This window comes from Colias eurytheme, chromosome 1, assembly GCF_061535395.1.
Source record: "Colias eurytheme isolate Ceu_HAF_F1 chromosome 1, ilColEury1 Martin Lab GWU primary, whole genome shotgun sequence".
Taxonomy (NCBI): Eukaryota; Metazoa; Arthropoda; class Insecta; order Lepidoptera; family Pieridae; genus Colias; species Colias eurytheme.
In genome coordinates, this window is record NC_142980.1 from 4234887 (window position 1) to 4255229 (window position 20343).

The 20343-nt window shown below is 33.1% G+C and overlaps 1 long non-coding RNA gene across 1 annotated transcript; it reads right to left on the bottom strand.

The window, feature by feature from the left end:
- Window positions 1–2363: 2363 nt before the first annotated feature.
- LOC149910972 (uncharacterized) lies at window positions 2364–3080 on the bottom strand. The gene is made up of 2 exons (XR_016456696.1): window positions 2852–3080; window positions 2364–2548 (listed from the first exon to the last, which is right to left on the bottom strand). It is a non-coding gene; the product is annotated as an uncharacterized LOC149910972 (long non-coding RNA).
- Between the last annotated feature and the right edge of the window lie 17263 nt (window positions 3081–20343).

Consider the following 20343-nt stretch of genomic DNA (forward strand, 5'->3'; position numbering starts at 1 on the left):
ATGTTGAATTTGTAGTAAATCTACTTTTTTTGTACAAGAATCATAAATTATTAGCATTAGTGAAATGTGCAAACAATGTTTTTAAGTACGTAATATTTTAAACATCAAGAAGAAACAAGTACTTGAACAAGAGTATGTTATACTCAAATTTATCTATGTAACAATAAATATTGCTTCCATTTGCAAACTTTTTTACAATATAACGTAGATATTACACATTTAATCTCATACAGAAAACAGGACGTATTATAAATTTATAAGAATTAAGAAATTTATTCATTTTCTATTTATTGGGTAGATTAATAATTTGTAAACTCAAACATAATTTAAATTTTGATCTTGTTTTTTCATTTCAAGGACACATAATTAAATTATAAAATAAGAAACGCAATAGCAAGAAATACTTTGAACAATATACTTAGTAAAAATAGTTACATAATAACGTTTTTCAAAACTTTCAAGTCCGATCCGTTGTCATTATATCTCTTTGGGTCACATTTTAATACATTTTGTATGGATATAATTTTAAAACTTCGCTCTTATTATCTGTATAGCTTCCAATATATATGTAGAAGCCTTAGCTTTCTATACGCTGGTCAATTTAATAAACTATGAATACTCTTGGAACCTGAGAATTACCTGATTGTAAGTAGTTTCTGGTAGAAGTAGATATTAGGATATTCGAATAAAAATCATTGAGATATACATATATGGAGACGACACCGCCTACATCACTTATGTTCCGCTCAACATACGCCACATGACGTATGTTGAGCGGTTTTTTTTAATGGTTTTAAAGTGAAACGCATCAAATATGCCTTCGTGTGTGTTACGATATTGCACAAATAATACAAATAATACAAATAATACGGAAATGTGCAAAGGAATAACTTTCATCGGTAAGAACCTAACTAGATAATAATTTTTAAAACTTAGTTAGAGCAAAAAAATGGCGCACAGATTTTGTTCGTGGTGTCTCCTCCATACGTATAGTAATATTATCTCAATGATAAAAATGTTTATTGTCCTGTTATAATCTGAATAAAGGTTTAATCTAAATTTTTAACATTTTTAAAATATATAACCGAATAGTTACATGTACCTGTAAAAGTAGTTCTGATATAAATTGGTAATATAATACGTTACGTATGTAATAGTCAATAAAATTATATAACTTTATTTAATCTTTGCACAATATAGCTGTGAGCTTATCCACATATTAATTATGCACAAATAAGTATTTATTAGCATTCCCCTGTATTATTAGTATGATAATTATTATCGATATATCGACGTTTTTAATATTAAATCGTATTTATTGTATTGTTAAATTTTGTATAGGTAGTGCTTCTAAGTGAATGTTAGAGGGATTTGTATCTATGTGATAGATTTTAGAATCCATTAATTTATTTGCGAATTATCAATGTAGGTACCTATGTATTGTGGTCTCCAAGTAAAGAGTTTCGGTGAGATTGTCTTCTGTTTAACTACGTCTTATCACATTTATGTATAGAGAAGTCATCAAATACTTAAGTATATTGATGTATAATTTATTTATTATTTATTATATTATAAGTGTTCAGAATTATTGCTTATTTTGTCTGACTTACATAAAAATAATGTTTTGTATACTTTGTTAAATAATTCTAATTTTTGTCTGATTGAAAGCAAAACTGTGAAAAATTTATTAAGAGGAAATGCGTTTGGTATTTTCGCCATAGAAACGCTCTTACCTGTTTTCTCCCTGGATATTGATCACTAAGCAATGATTTTTTACAGAAGAACACAGAACAGTAAAAACATATAGAAGTGCTGTAATGTCTAATTAGTATGAAAACCAGTGTCGCCAAACCCACACATTTAAACCGATAGTTATACAGTACACTACAAGTAAACTATGCCTTTGATTGGACAGCTTAATTTGAGTAAAAACTGACTTAGGTTATAAATTCAGCAATTCAATATGTACCCTAACGCACCATGTTACGGTTTATTTTAGTATAACATCCCTAGGTATATTAGCTGTTTTGTTTCTCATTGCACAGAAATTCCAAATTCGAAAACATTCAGCTACTCCACAACAGAGGGCGTTAGTTTTCGATAGATATAAATTTGAAACGCAACACATAGAGATAAGGTTGAAATTTGTGTCACTCAACATTAATGACATTAGCTTGATATTTATCTGATGCTATGCTCTGAGGGATGTCAGCCTTGTTATCGATAATTCACAAATAAATATTTTTTGTGTATTTTTTTTTCTTTCTTTTATATGAGTATAGTATAATGCGTCACATTTTGGAGTATGTTTATTACTACTAAGTACGTCTTTTTATATTATTATTATTAAATAAAAAACGGAATAGAATAGTATAAATCTATATTTACAAAATACAAACAGAAAATATGCATTATTTTAAATCTTGGAACTGCTGTAGGTTTGATGTATCGGTGGCCTTTGTTAGACCGCTTAGTACTGTTCGGCATCCAGTTAACTCGTCACGTTGCATTTATCCATTTCTCTTTTAAATTAGCCTCTTTGGGAAATCTATAAATAAATTAGACAAATGAAAGCTAAGGAAAAATAAAATAAAATTTAATATTTCTAATGTTTGTCTTTTCTAAAGTATCGATACTGTCGATATGCACCACAAGCATCACTAAAGCGAAATTCGTTTGTTTATTGCAATAATATTCCAGAAAGTCTTGTTTGCTGTTCAATCTATAATAGTACTAATTTCTTATGGATTAAGGTTCATTTTGACTAGATATTTGTATACAATTTTGACAAATTACGACAAGCGAAGTTATAACATAAAATATAATTAAAATAAATTAAAATAAGACTTACCGACGGTATGAAATGCCTTCATTGCTGATATTATTTCGTCTGCTATCATTTTTGCACTCTTTATACCGAACAACACGTCCTAATTAATGAATAAATATGGAAAAAAGGTTTGACAGCTGACAACCGACTCGAATATTTTTCTGCGCACAACTGAGAGCAAGTTAGGTGATCTAAACTTATCATTGACACGTGGGCCACGCCCACATCACACTTCTATCTACTTTACTGTTCTGTGCAGAAGAATAATTAATTACCAACTTCTATGCTCTATGTTTTATTTTTCATGACAATTTATAACACAAATTGACAAATAATGAAAAAACAAAACATAGGGCACAATAGCCTTCTTAAGCCGGCTACTCACGTACCTGCCACAGGGGCAATATTGGAACAATATCGGTTGCACGGCGGTTGCAGCAATTTCAGCTGTTCATTCTCCTTGCTTGCCTACATCACAATTGAGGACCCTCAAATATTGCCCCTGCTGCAGGTACGTGAGTAGCCGGCTTTATTCAGTTCATAAAATATAACTTATATTGGTCAATTAGAGGAGGAGAACAATAGAATCATTTAACGAGTTTAAACGCTTTCTTGTTTTTTCTAACTATACTTATAAATTATCTAAATACTTTATAAGTTTGTTTGCCGCATTTCCTCTCAATATGCAAATGCAAAGACTAAAGGAACATGGGTGTTCCGTGTTGGTATGGAAAGAACATTCACTTAGAATATCTCGATATATTTACATTAAGCTTAGCGATGTCATGAATCTCCTTAAACTATGACAATGGATGTATGGTAGTGCCCAATAAAAAGCCCGAGTGAAAAAGTTGTTTTATTTATTATCTCTTACATTTTGTATTATTGAATTGTTAATTTCATCGAATCCTAGAGGAGGTTATAGATCCTATATAGGTATATGAAAATAAAATGCATATCATTATATTAATAATTAATAATTGTAATGTATGTACAATTTTTTTAATTTATTTGTATGTATTGTAAAATACTAATGTATTTTTATATTATTAACGTATCTTGTTTTGTAATATGTAGTTGAACTATATTAAAAGAGTTATCAAAATTCGTTCACAACGGTCAATCGCTTACCTAATAATATAATTACAACATTAAAGCCAGTGTGTGTGCATGTTAACAAAGGGAATGGATGAATGGCCATACAAATAATATTCTTAAGTTTTTAGTTACAAGTATTAGAAAGAGTTTATTGTTTATGCTAACAAAGAGATGACGTGTAAATCACAAATCGGTTCATCTAAATTTCGAACACCAAACTACTCTAAAATTGGTTTGGAAATGAAATTATAATTATATTGTGGAAATTATAATATCTTCGAATATCAGAAGACTAAAGTAATGGACCTAGTTGTAGAATGAAAATAAACGATCCCTATATCATCACGTTTTATTTCATAATAAGTAGGTTTTATATTCATAATGCTGCATTTGTATACTTTTTAGGATTATTCAAATGTCATCAGCGTTGGGCGTGTTTTTTTAATCATAAAAGGTTTAGGTAACCCTTTTCGCGTGTGGTCAAGAAGATTATGATAAAAAAATACATATATGTATATGAAAATGTTGTGTGGTTTTATGAAACCACGGTAAAAGTGAAACTGTTCGAACGGTTCCGAACACTGCTTTGTGTAGCGCATGTCGCGTGACGGTCGGCTGCGATGTGATGTGTACACGCGACATGCGCTACACAGACCAAAAAGTTTGAGACGATGTAATAAAAGTTTCACTTTAAAAATACGTGAGTTTGATTATTGTTCTCTGAAATATCTCGTTCAGGGCGCAATTTTTTTTGTTAAAAACTTAGGTACCGGTACGGCCCTGTTAATATGGTGGAAACAGAACTGATACTAAATATGTACCTATATGGCCCTTATGTTATTTGATGTTAAATAATAACGATTGCTACGCATACAATAACATAACTAGAACATAGGTAGATATAACTAGGTAATATATAAAATATAAATATATGCAAGGTTTTATGCGTAAAATCTGAGTGGCGTTTGATTATTTTATACTTTCTTAATTCTTACGTAAAAAAATGATGAATAGTTGTAGATGGATAATTATTATTTTTTTATAGCTTTACGCTATAATTATTAAAACCTAACGAATTGAAGCCGTATAGGTACGTAGGCAAATTAGTAGATTTCCCTATTTCTATGCATTGTAAATTGTAATAATTTCTGGAAATTTCTCAATGTGTAAAAATGTGTACCAGGCATTTCGAAATTTAGAACGCGACACTAAAATAATATTTCACAAAGCAGTCGTACTTCAAATACAAATACTTTTTAATGAAGCCACGGCATATCCTCTCGGGAAATGCGGAAAATGTATCTAATTCCGGAACTTATAGAGTCGAGTTTTACTTGAAAAGACGAAGAAACAGGTTGCTCATAAGGAGGTACAATGTAAGTCGCAAATGTATTGACAACTTCATAAGGCATTATTAAGAGAAGTGTTAGAAAGGCTCTATAATCTTCTCTCTTTGAGCGAATGTAGAGAAGATGTGTGTAATACGATTCGCATTTGAGATAAAATGATTTCCCTATTTACGCGAGTGTCAACAAGAGACATATGTATATTTCCTAGTATATAAAATAAACATCCTCTTTGCAAATCTTGCCTCTAATGTAAATTACGGCAGTAGTTAGGTACCTACCCCACATTCAGGGTAGTACTTCGCTGTTCTTTTGCTACCTACTTATACTTCGTTCGTTGAACACCGTTACCGGCTGTCAAAGTGTCAACAAGTACGAAAACATACCCAGTATAAATAATTCCAGTTCAATTGTTTTAAGTGCACAAACTTTGGAAGAAATACATATAAAACATAGTGAAAGTGCCCGTGAACAATTTAAATAATAAAATTGAAGAATTATTAATGGCATATTGATTTTATAATAACAGTAATTAAGAGGTTATACCGTTATAACATCTGATTTGATTCAATTGACAAGTCAAGTCATAATAGCGACAGTTGTCTGTTTTTGACACCTATCCGATTTCAATCACAGGGGTTGCCACAAGTTGCATAAAATTACCCAAATTTATAAATATTAAAATGAATGAATTTGAAAAACTTTTTGATAAACTAAGGATGGAGATGCAGGAACAGACAAAGAATATAATGTGCAGAATCGATGAAAAACTCGGCCCGGTTTTACAAGAAATTACCAATTTAAAAATGGAAAATCAAAATTTAAAAGCCAAAATAGATTATTTGGAAAGAGAAAAACGTCAGAAAAATATTATAGCTTTTGGAATAAAAGAAGACGAAACCTCAAGTATGGACCTATTAAAAACAACCATCAATTTAATAACATCTGGAACTGCAATTGATTTAAAACCAAGTGATATTAACAAAGTACACCGCCTTGGTAAGAAAAATTTGCAAAGTGATAAGCCTCGCCCAGTTCTTATCTCTTTCTTGAGTTTATGGCAAAAAGAACAAGTAATACAGAGCAAGAAAAAGATTAAAAACGTTTACATTGTAGAGGATTACCCAAAAGATATTTTGGATAAAAGGAAATTATTACAACAACAACTAATTGAAGAAAGGGAAAAAGGAAGATACGCAGTGATAAAATACGATAAACTTATAGTACGTGATAACAAAAACAAGAATGAAAAACGTAAACGTAATCGATCAGAATCACCAAATAAAAACATCCCGGACAACAAACAAAAACTGACAGAAATATCTAAGTCTCACAGGAAAAATGCTTTCGATATTATGAGAGTAAGAAGCAACTCTCTCTCCACTATCCCCTCTTCTGCAAAAAACTAACAAAACCCCGACAGCTGGTTACAGACCAACTACAAACTAGAAGAACTTTTAATATAGCACTCCCCAATCCGGCTTGTCACCGTGGGGTTTCAGACTACAACCCTCCAAACCAATCAACCGCATCCTACAATAAAACTTTAAATTATAGAAAATTCAACATTGCCACATTTAATGTCCGCACTTTGAGAACTGAGGAACGCCAAGCAGAATTTGAACTAGCCATAGAACAAATACGTTGGGACATAATAGGTATCTGTGAAACAAAAAGAAACGAAGAAGAATTGTTAGAAGTAGAAGGTAAATATATATTTTTCAACAAAGGTAAGGAAAAAGGAAGGAATGGCGTTGGATTCTTAATAAATATTGCTCTTAAAAAGGAAGTAGTAGAATTCATAGGAATATCGGATAGAATAATCATGTTAAAGATAAATATACCAGGTTACAGCAAAATGTGGACAATTGTACAGACCTACGCCCCACACGAACAAACTGATAGCGAAGAAAAAGACAGTTTCTATAGATTATTAACAAATGCATTAAAAGAAACACAGTACGACAATTTAATAATAATGGGAGACTTCAACAGTCAATTAGGTCAAAAAACAGAATCTGAAAACGAGATTATGGGCCCTCATACTTACGGTAAAAGAAATGATAATGGAAAAAGATTAATCAACTTTGCATTAGAATTTAACCTGAAAATCATGAACACACTATTTAAGAAGAAATTTAAGAGAAAATGGACTTGGATATCCCCGGACGCCAAAACCTGCAACGAAATCGATTTTATACTCACAAATAAGCCACAATATTTTGAAAACGTAGAAGTCATTAATACACTTAACTTTAACTCAGACCACCGATTGTTGAGAGGTACAATAAAATCAATAGAACCAAAAAGGTCAAGAAAATTCATAAAACAAAACTATGAGAAAATTCCACCAATTCCAGATGATGTGTTGAAAAGTTTTGGCCATACACTCAATAACGAAATGCAGATAAATAGCGATAAATCAGTCTTATTCAAATATAACGTATTAGAAAAGAACCTTATAAAATTAAAAGAAAACTTGATATCTGTGAAAGTTAAGAGAGATAAAGTGGGGGACGAAGCAAGGAAACTTTTGGAAACTAGGAAAGAACTATTAAAAAATCGAAAATCCAACAAGAAAGAAATACAAGACATTAGTAAACAGATCAATAGGAACATAAGAAACTTTAAAAAGAAAACAAAAATTAAACTAATACAAGAGCAAATAGAAAAGACGGGTGGAGTGAAAAAAAGCACAAAAACTTTTAAGTCAAGACAAAAATTGGATACCTAAAATAAAAAATACAAAAACTAACACGACAAGCTCAAATAGAAAAAAGATTTTAGAAACTGCTACAATATTCTACGAAACACTATACAAGGACACCGCTACATTACCTATAGAAAATCAAGTTTATAACATGGATGAAGAAAATGGAGAAATACCACCGCTTCTAGTAAGTGAGGTAGAAAAGGCCCTATCATCCCAAAAAGACGACAAAGCACCAGGCGATGATAAAATCAGCAACGAAATTTTAAAGAAGACTGCATCAGAGACTCTCCCGATTATTACCCATTTATTTAACGAAATATATCAGACTGAACAAATACCTAAACAGTGGACCGACACAACGATTATCTTACTGCATAAGAAAGGAGACAAACAATTAATAGAAAACTACAGACCAATAAGTTTAATGCCTAACCTATACAAAATATTTGCTAAAACAATCCTAAACAGAATATCAAACACCTTGGATGAATCACAACCTCGAGAACAAGCTGGCTTCAGAAGCAATTATTCAACACTTGATCATATTTTTGTTATTAAACAACTTATAGAAAAATGTAATGAATATAATCAACCTTACTATATAGGATTTGTAGACTACAGCAAGGCGTTTGATTCTATAAGACATGATTATCTTTGGGTGGCATTAAAATTACAGGGAGTCCATCAAAAATATATAAACCTCATCAAAAACATCTACAGTCACATTTCGGCTAAAATTAGGCTTGAGAGAGTTGGAAGAGACTTTGAAATACAGAAAGGGGTGAGACAAGGGGATCCCATGTCACCAAAACTATTCTCGGCTGTTCTTGAAGGTATTTTTCGGAATCTCGACTGGGACCTTTGTGGTATAAACATTAATGGCCAGCGCCTACACCATCTAAGATTCGCAGACGATCTCATTGTAATAGCCGAAACACCTGAAACTCTACAAAAAATGTTACAACAGCTTGCCGACCAAAGCGCAAAAGTAGGACTTGTAATGAATACATTAAAAACAAAAATAATGACGAATAGAACTAAAATTCCAATAGAAGTCCACAACAGGTACATAGAGTATGTAGAAGAATATCTTTATCTGGGACAGATCATATCTTCCAATGATCTTATGACAAAAGAAATAGAGCAAAGGGTAGCAAGTTCTTGGAAACGATTTTGGTCCTTGAAAAATATTTTTAAAAACGACGATATCTGCCAGACGTTAAAGAGTAAGGTTTTTGATACATGCATACGCCCAGTGATGACTTATGGTTGCCAAACATGGTGTTTAACCAAAAAACAATTACAAAAACTAAAGGTGTGCCAACAAGGAATGGAGAGAAGCATGTTAAAAATTAAAAGACGCGACAAAGTAAAAATAACCAATATTAGAAAAAAGACGAAATTGCAAAGCATTGTAAAGACAGTCAAATCTCTAAAGTGGCGTTGGACAGGGCATATAATGAGGAATAAACAAGGAAAGTGGACTAAAGATCTCTTGGAATGGTATCCCAGGGAAGGAAAAAGGAACAGAGGGAGACAAAAAATTAGATGGGAAGATGATTTAAAGGAAATTGTAGGAGGAGTGACCTGGAGAAGAATAGCACTTCAAAGGCAATCATGGAAGAGTTTGGAGGAGGCTTTTGTCGAAAGACAAGCAAGATACCCAGAAGAAACCTAGTTAAGCTATAAATTATTGTTACTTGTAAATTTCTTGCAATAAAGGCTTTCATTCATTCATTCATTCATATACTTCGTTCGAAACAGTCGTAAATTCTATAGACATACTTTGTACCTACCTATATTATGCTACTGGTACAAAAGTAACGGAGTATTCATCTTCCTATGTATAACCTTTTGATATATTAATATTTATTAACACCTAAAATTGAATCCATGATCTTGAACATTACTTACGAAATTGCTACGGAATAATAATCAAACTAATCTTTGAAACCGCTATACCTGTATCAAAATCAAATAATGTAATATTATCTCGAAATTATCTCCGATCTACGAGCTCACTTAACTGAAGATACCGTACGAAAATTACGTTATATTCCATATAATATCGGCACCCTTCAGTCGCGTTAGATTGATGTATAGTATACCCGTATATAATATATTAATCTAGTGGCACTTTCGAGGCATCTCCGTAGACACCCAATGCTCTCAACTAATGTTATATCTCCTACATTATGATTATGCGTCTTCTATAAACCATTAGTTGGGGCAGAAAGCTATTTGCGTCGACAAATACAATAACCTATACTTACTGTAATACCAAAGAGCAATACTCTTACTTCCATTGATCCTATACGATTGCGTTGCTACACAAACCTTTTAAGCAAGCAGTAATACTATATTTTGGTACGTCGAGCCCACTACCATTATCTTAATTGGATTCCTTTCGGCTTTGCAATGGTTTCCACAAAATGAACCAATATTGTATTGGTAATTGTTTTTTAATTCTTAGTTTGATCAAATAGAACGGTCGGTGGCGCTTGAATGCTGGTTATTAAGTTTATATATACAATAATCTAAATCTACATTAATTGTCTTCAGTTATTACTATCAAATTAAGTAAGTAGTTATTGTTTATAAAATTTTAGTTTAAATTTAAGGTATGGTCTAAAATAATGAACACTCTTTTAATGATGATCTTAGATAACAAATGAGTATGTAGCCGACTCCTTTAGACTCAATTATATCTCTGCCCCCCACAGACATGTATATTAGTAGACTAAGCGAGTGTACGTACTTCCCGTGTCCAAACTACGTTTATGAAACTTACTTGACGCTGGCCTACACTCAGTCCGCGCTTACAGTTCGCCAAGAAAAGACGTGAAGCTGAATAAAGTAAAATGCCGAATTGCGCCGTTATAAACTGTAGAAACTCCACAGCTGTGAGTGGCCGAGTTAGCAGAGATGTTTCCTTCCACCGGTAAGTAATTTTCTAATCAGAATATGCACTATTTATTTTAAAATCAAATAAAGAATATCTGTGGAAAACGATCGTGACAAACACGGATACCAAATCATACGAAATGATTCGGAATACATTGCGGCTTTTACTTGGCACGGTAAAGATCGCGTCGTATGATAACAAGCAATGAATAGCGTCTTCTCATTTTTCTGTTCACATTTTTCTGTCCAATTTTGTGGTTAGTGATGTTCATTTGATGCAACAGTTCTCGATTCTAATCGATTTTATAATCGGACAGAAAAATGATAATTTGAAGGAGCAATTTTTCAGAAAAAAAGGCATAGATTTTTTTTGTCATTTAATACGACTTGACCTAGAACTTTTAAGTATTTTAATACAAAGGTACTAAAAATAAATATTATGACATGGACGCCATTAGATAAAGTGTCATCTTGGGAGTTTTTTAAGAAAACTCCTTATTGCTTAGACTATGTTTGTTTTTTCAGTTTTCCAAGTAACCCGAACATAAAAGAAAAATGGATCGACGCAACGGGACATTGGTTGGAGATTGGTTTCCAACAAAATATAGCACAATTTGCTCTAAACATTTTAATAAAGCCAGCTTTGTTGAAGGAAAAAAGCTTCGACTATTGACAAAAACAGCCTATCCGACAATTGATATACTGAAAACGATAGTTGATGAAGAGGTTAGCCTAATCGATTTAACGTAAAATGAAATTACCATCACTAAAAAGCGCTCGTGACGTCATAACGCGTCAAGGTCAGTACAAAAAATATGACACGCTTGGTTTTCATACAGATCGCGGTACTTGCGTAGTCTACTTTAATATACATGTCTGTGCTGCCCCCCTATGCAAGTGGCTTTCTGTTAGCGTAGCGTTCAATAGAATAGACTACGTATAATATATGAGATTGACGTAAGCTGTAGATAAATGTACTGTCTACTAAACCGGAAATTATTGAGAGAAACCCGGACAATATAATTATAAAACAAAGTCTGTCCCCTCTGCTTAGATCGGGCAAGCTGCGGAAAGAAATCTAGTTTTCTTAATAAACTGTAGACTTACAAGTAGAAGACGGGCACTACCCATACCCTAATACCGACGCGATCGGGTTAAAACACCAATACTTATCGTTCTTCATCGTATTTTGAATATTATAGATATATTTTTGGTGATGGTCTTTCTAATTGTGATCATTGAGTGATGGATAACCTATTCTTAATTTAACTTGTAGTAAAATACAATTGCATACAATTTTAATATTAACATTTTTATAATATTAGAAAAAATTCCTTTCAAAAGTGTTTTTATAAAATAGTTTAGCGCAGAACACATTCGTTAGAACCAGAGACCGTGTAGAATGAATCGGGTCAGTTAACGATTTGAAAAAAATTGAAATGGTCAAATATATGTGAAAACTGAAAACTATTAACTATACATATAAATAACATGTGTTTTTATTTAATATAATAAAATGCTTGTGTTGTTTTTAAAAGTTTGTTCTTACTATTTTAACCCTTTGTTTTTAGTCTAGGTACCTATACTCTATCATGTACTAATTTCATCTCTTTGTTTGGAAAATATTTTGAATGAATTCCTTTTAATAATCACTTCTGACAGGCTTCTATTTTCGTTTTTTGCTTTTATAAGAACTAAACATAGTTGTTTACATGATACCGATTATTATGGTAAGGGCCAAGCGATCACCACCGCATATAAAAATTGTAGAGCCTCTGCAAATGTGATGCCCACTTTTAAGGAATGTACAAGGGAGAGTAAGGAGAAGGAAACTGGCCTGTGCCCCCCCCCCACTCACCGTACAAAAAGCAGTAGAATTTACGTGCTACTATTTCACACCGGTCTTCCGTGGGGCTGTGGTACCTTCCCCGGTGCGAGCTAGCCCAATTCGTGCCGAATCATGCTCAACTACCACAATAAGAAGTATTATGTATAAGGTACCTACAAATTTCAGTTCTGTAATACATTTTATACATTGATTTTCCATTTCAATCGATATAAGATGTCAAAGTATCTTACCTACTTTAAGGCCCTTAATACTCAAGAAGAGCTAGAACACACAGTTAACTTCACGGGTTCCTTGAAATCTTTGCTAATGGGGTACTAGTTTGCCTCAACACGAATCGGGGTCACGTATTCATAGTTTTACAGTATTCATGTTTCTATGACGAACTTTAGGTGAATCTTCAAAGTGTTTTCTCATTCTTACATTATAGCCAATTTTGTTTGCAGCAAGCAATGTAATTGTCCGTAATAATTAGTCGTAGTTATTTACTTTGTGGTGATGATGAATGAAAGTTTTTTGATTATATTAGATAGATGTGCACCTAAAAAGCTTCTTTATAAAATTAATAATTAAAACTAGGTATTTATAAAATCTAGACATATCAAAGACCACTTGAAATCTATCTATAAATTGAATGGAGTAAAAGTTCGTAAGTTCAACAGTATGGCTTAGAGGAACCAGCCCAAATCTTAGATATTCTTCGCACGGCCGGCGTCCCGATAATCTGTTATTTTATTTGACATTGCCGACGTGATATCTCCCTGCAACATTTTACTTTCATGTGCTGTATAAAGAAAACTATAAAAAATTCACTATGTAATTTATGGTATTTGGGATGGAAACGAAAGTGAGATACAACAGAAAGTGACGTTGAGGATGAAATACAATACCCTTTTTGGTTATATTTTGTTTAGATTAAAGCTGAGGAAAAACCGGACGTAGATCTTTTTGTCGATATTACGAATCTTTGTATAAAGAAGTGTTTAAGATTGATAAACCGAAATGTTTGAAAGCAAAAATCACCCGAGTAAAAGAGTTTAGCCAAAAATATTCCCGGCTGAGTCAAATCAATCAACAATTTCTAAAGATTCACGAACCATACTGGGAACGGTTACAATTGTTTCTAATTTCTCCTATTGTTACTGAAAATTTAAGACCCGCTCAATTACTTCTCAATGTGAACAAAGTCCTTCTAATATCACAATCCTTTTAAGAACCGAGAAAACAATAAGACTGGAAAGAAAATTGGACCTTTTCTTACGTCTATACCTACTTATACTGTCCCTAACTTGTAACTAAGATAAATTTGGCAGATGCCCGAATGTAGGTACCGTTCCCTCAATTAAGCAATTAGAAAAGGTTTACCCTTTCAAGATTCAATAATGCTTCGTTATAAAGGCGCACAATGTCGCTCTAATAAATGTGAGTGCATTTAAACTCTTTTGTTAATCCTGACTAAAATAACTACATACTTTTTAAGCTATTGCATAGCTTCTATTGCGGGCCTTGAGCGCGGGGACCGAATCCAGAAATTCCGTAACGAAAAAACCTCACGCTCTCCACTCCGACGGGCGCGGAGGTGTGGCTTGAAGGAAGCTTGAAGGCATAGCTTGCAATAGCTTTACCGCGGCTGCGGCAGTCCCCGAGTGCCACACGTATTTTTTTGATAAAGTCACGATTTAGAAGAGAAAGATTTTTAGGTAGCTTCATCCATATTTGTCATGATGATAAATAGAATAGCTATCTTCATGCACAGTTCGTTTATTAAATCTTATGTTGTAAGTAGTATAGGCGCAGTGGTCAGTAACAAATTCGGCGTTTAATAAAGTTTATATGGAAATTGAGGGGTTCATGTCAAAGTTACAAGCCTTTAAGAAGTTGTTTCTTTCAGAAGTCGGTCACTTGCAGTTTACCTGTGTTTATTTAATGTAATTAATTTTGTAATTATTTATCGTGCCTTGAAAGTTCATAATTTCTTTGTAAATTCGTTTATTGCATGAATAATCTTACAAAGCATTTTCTCATTAGGAATTACATGAAAAGGATAGACATGTATTGCCGCTATTTAGACCATTCAGTATCTATTATAAAGGTTCTATCTACTATCTTGGTGAAATCACCATCAGATATCCTTCAAGATTCGGATATCCTTCAGATATCCTTCAAAGTTCGGTATATTGTGTAATTAATCCCAGGATACGGTTCGATCAACATTCCACTTAGCACTTGGATGCATTGCGAAATACAGATCATATGTGTATTTGCTTACAATATTGGTTATTTCTCTACTTGCTAGACTTTGTTTGTTTAAGCTTTATTGTACTTTTATAGCAATTTACTTGATTGAGAAACAATTCGTGTAAAATATTGTTTAATTGATGTGTTAGATTTGTTATTTTTTATCTACTTTTAAATTTCATCACATTGTTTTACAAAATAAAGATATTTGGAAATTCATATTATTTTTTATGTCACACTTGGAAATTTCAAAAGATACCTATGTATATTAAAATAATTTGGAAAATCCAAAAGTGCACGCCTCATAATTTTTTTTAATAAATATTTATTAATTATTATTTTTGTTTATTTAATAACAATTAAACCACATCGAATCAGACCCTGAAAAATGAAAGGGTTCTATTCCTGAGCATACTCAAGCGTAAGAGAAAAAAAAAGACTCGATTAGTAAAGTATTTCGGTCGTGTTAACAAGAAAAAGGATCCGCACATACAGACACACGGACGTCCAAGACAGAACTTTTTTAAACTGTTTTTTAACTAGTTTAAATAAAAAAATGACATCAAAAATATCATGAACGTTAAAAATAGTGTTTTTTCTTAATATGTGTGTGTATGTATTATCTTACAAGTGCAATGTATGATACATAAAGACATTTTAAGTTTGAAAAATCAGATGTTTTGCGCGAAGTGACAGTAGTACCCACCTCAACGCTTCGCTTATGAGGCGTGCAATAAAATAAACGAACAATGTTGGTAAAGTAAAAATATGTGTTTACCTACAAACATTTATAAACGTCCAATGCTATTTAGATTCCATTTGTCTCCAATTCTCGATACATAAAAAAGTGAAGTCCCTTGTCCCCTAGTGGGGTAATGGGGCGATTTTCACTGAGAATCGAACCCAGGACCCCTCGGTTCTACGCTCACGCGTCAACCACTGTACCAAGCAGGCGGTCAATTCTCAATACATGCTTTCCACGAAAAACAGAACATCAACAATATCTATTTTAAATCCAATCACCTGTAAAAACCCAAATCAAAGGGGAATGTATTTTTTTCACGTTCAAATATTTTCATTCATTCTTCATTTTATAGCGTAAATACCTTCCGTTCCACTTAATCCATTCACCGTCCATTACACAGAAAGAAGAGCAGGCGATCTCGGAAATTAATATAATCCGCCTTTAATTTTTCGTGTGATCTAAAGATTAAAGTTAGGAGGGGGACCGCCCCACAATTCTACCCTGTTCCAGTCAATTACTTTTCAAGTGTCTAAGGTATACCTGTTATAAATTCACGCCGTGACCTGCATCAACAAACCCGAATAAACTCCCCGAATTTTATCCCTCCTTTTATCTTATTTACGTAAAGAAAATTTTAAAAGCGACACGTAGTAAAAATATCAAGGGACTGTTAAAAGGTGGATTTTAGATACGTGCTCGAAATTATGAACTGCCTTTTATTTTTGCTTCATATATTATGTTAATGGCTAGTCAGTCACTCGATCGCTGTTGTTTTAACGTATGGTGCTTGTAAAATTGGTGGATTTTAGGTACTTGTGGGCCAAACCATATAAGGAAAAATGAAATGAATTTGTGTAATGAATATTAATGCTTTTAATTCACACTTTTTTTCCTTGGGGTACATGTCAATTAGGGCGTCAAAAAATAAATATTAAAAATTTATGAACATTATTCCATACCAATGCTCTATTCAGTGAAAAGAAATATTATGATATACCCAGCTGTCCAATAACCGAAAGAGTTGGACATGCGACATGCGACACATAGCGCACTTGACCAGTCGATGAATAAAGCACGGTACCTATATCGTGAGTGTAATACTGCAGAGCGTAAATGTAACAACTGAAAGAAACTTATTGAATCACGGTGGTGACTAATAAAAATCATAATTTAACAGAGTTTTCCTTCCTCACATAGAAAATCGAACAGTTATTCACCGATATCACGGGGCTCTACGTTTTATAAAATCCACTCTGAAAAAAATCACCTATGCCTCCTTTTATTTCATCAAATAGAACTAAAGGATTGTTTGTCGATGCTTTTTTTCGTCCGATGTTTTTTTGCCTTTACAAACAAAGGTAAAAGTTTCAGATGGGTGTAGAGTTGGAAAATAAATTGACAAAAGCAATGTCGGTAACTGTGACCAACGGGTTTTAGGAATTTTTCAAAAATCCCAGACGAAATAGATCACTAAATCGCCCGGGATTTTTACACGTCCAGCGAGATTTTACCTTATTCAAGAAATGATAATATTATACTTTATGTTACTCCCGTATATTCCTTAGACTACGCCTTCCTCACCTTATTATTTTTTACAAATATGTAAGATGTTTGTATAATTTTGACAAATGCGAAATATTTACTAGTTTAGGACACCTAATGCTGATTCCTTATAATATTATGCCTCGATTATGTCTATGATGTCTATGCCTAATTGGTAGATTGTTCGCCTTAATCATACTAGTGTAATCACATCACTGCACACGTATAATCAACCATAAATTGACTGCTTTTGATAATAACCTTGAAGGAAATTTCTGCAGGCTATTATCGATACTATATCCATACTAATACCGGTCAAATGTGGCTACTTGACCACATTTTTTTACTTTTTCTTAGCTAACTTATTTATATTAAACTTTTATTAACATTTTATGATTTGTTCATGTCATGAATGATTTCATCATTCACTTTTACTAGGTATTTCTTTAAATATATTGAATCTGACATTATTTACAAATAAACGTAATACAGGTCAAGTTGACACTGATGTGGTATCTTGACCTTGCACATCAGTTTTCATAGGTAGATGCTTAACATTCTTGTTTTAGGCTAAGTTGCTATTACTTTTTAATTCTTCGACTTTTTAAATATTGCAGCCCGAAGCTTTACAATAAACTGTTAGGCTCTGGCTACCTGGTCAAGTTGCCACGGGATTTGTAATGATTTCATACAAAGCATTACATGTCGGATAGGGTTGTCACAAACAAGACACAAATTTTAATGAACTATTTATTTATTAAACTAAATTTAATACATATGTATATGTATATTACTTAATACTTATAGGTATTTATTAATAGGTAAGGAAACATTTATTTTTCATTAGAAATATGCTAAATCGTTGTCATCAAAGAGAGTATAAGTATCTGGATTGTCCGAAATTTGCAGCAAATTTATTGATTTTACTATGCAAAACTCGAAACAGATAAAAAAAGGAAAAAATGCAGTCACGTTATTTTTTGTGTCAACCCTAGGCGTAGGTCAAGTTGCCACGCAGCGGTCAATGGCAACTTGACCTAACCTGAGGCATCAATGCCCAAGCAAATATTTCGACAGATGAGCCTAAAGTTGGATAGTTCCCACTGTAAAATCAATCTCTAGGGTTTATTACACAACATATCAAAACTGTACTCACCTGAGATGTGCAGTTTAAGCTCTACAAACATAATAATACTGACACCGGCAAAAGATCCTTAGTCACAGTCACACTTCGATACGTTATATTGCGAGAACCAACAGCGTTACCGCTTTAAAATTAAAATATGTTGCCAATTAATATTTTAAAAACCTACCAACATCGATACGTTAGGTCAATTTGCTTTCAATTCTACAAAATTTGATATTTTGTTGTTAAACGGAAGGTGTGGTCAAGTTGCCAAGTAAAGGTCAAGTAGCCACATTTGACGGTATTATAAATGCGAAAGTAACTCTGTCTGTCTGTCTGTTACTCAATCACGCCTAAACTACTGAACCAATTTGCATGAAATTTGGTATGGAGATATTTTGATACCCGAGAAAGGACATAGGCTACCTTTTATTGCGAAATATGTACCACGGGCGAAGCCGGGGCGGACCACTAGTACTAAATAAATAGCGTAATAAACCATTTAATACTGATTTTCATTCATACATAATATTTCATACTCTACATAAAATACATAATATAGAAATATAAAATCTGAACATGTAGACCCGGCACAGCGAGTGTTTTGGAACAGAGGCTAAGCCCGAAACCGAAATATTATATTTAAACAATCCCAAAGCACTTACGTGTTTTATTTCATTTTATACAGTCTCGTAAAATATTTAAGGAGAAGTTTAATTCACTGCCATATTTCTCGCCGATGAAAAAACATTCAATTCATTGTAAGTCGTAAATTCATTTACTTTCCGACAAGGAATAAAAGCTATTGCGAAGTTTTCTTGCATCCAAATTGAGCCTCGGAGGCTTTTCAATCCAACTTTCGTAAGAACAATTCTGGGGAAAACCAGAGAAAGGATAATATTAATGTTGGGGGCTGTGTCTTGTGCTAGTTCTGAATAAGCCTGTTGGTTGACGAGCGCCTGTGTCCATGCGAACCATTGTACAGTCCTGAACATCTATTCCTGGGGGTCCTATAAAAAATCATCAATATCGTATATATTTGTCTAGAATTCGCCTGTAAAATAGTAGTAAATTAAAAAGGTTTGTTATTACAGGTAAATCAAATCTAGCCTTAATTACCTACTTTAAATTCAAACCGTTCGACACATTAAGAATTAAGATGCTCTGGACAAGTGGAATTTTTATATGAAAATATTGCGTAATTGTCGGATTTAACGATTAAGGGTGCACTCACACACATCAGTCACCGTCACGGCACGTCACCGGACAGGATTAAAAAAAAATATGTATCAATAGTTCTAGTATGACTCTGTTCCCACACGACAGTCGCCGGCACGAAATCTATCAGTGATGTCACCGGTCAGGCACGTCAAATAATCTTTCCATACATGTATCATACTTTTATCCCCACTCACCCGGTGCCGTCACGTCTCAGTTCAGTCAGCGTCGTGCTACCGTCAATTGCTACATGTTCTCTAGCGTGACACACGTCTAATCACTGACTAACCTGATGTATGTGTTCAATGATTCAGTCAAACCGGCGACGTGACTGACGGACAATATGACGGTGACTGGTGTTTGTGGATACGTACACAAACCGTCACCGATCAGTCATCGGTGACTTGACGGTGACTGATGTGTGTGAGTGCACCCTAATACGGATTGAAAACTATATTAACATAGAATGACAGATTAAGAACTTTGAATTTCGTTTAAACGAATAGAAATTGAACAAAATATTATCACAAATCGATGTAGGATACTTACATAGCTAGAATTTATTTTATAAAAGGACAGTATCGAATTTTATTGACAAAGACATAAAACTGCTGTTAGACTTTCTCCATCCCTTAATCGTACGAACTAGTTTGCTCAAGTGAATGTTATTTACTTCGCAATGAAAAAAGGCTATACAAATAAAACAAACATCCCTTTATACGTTTAAGAAATACTCA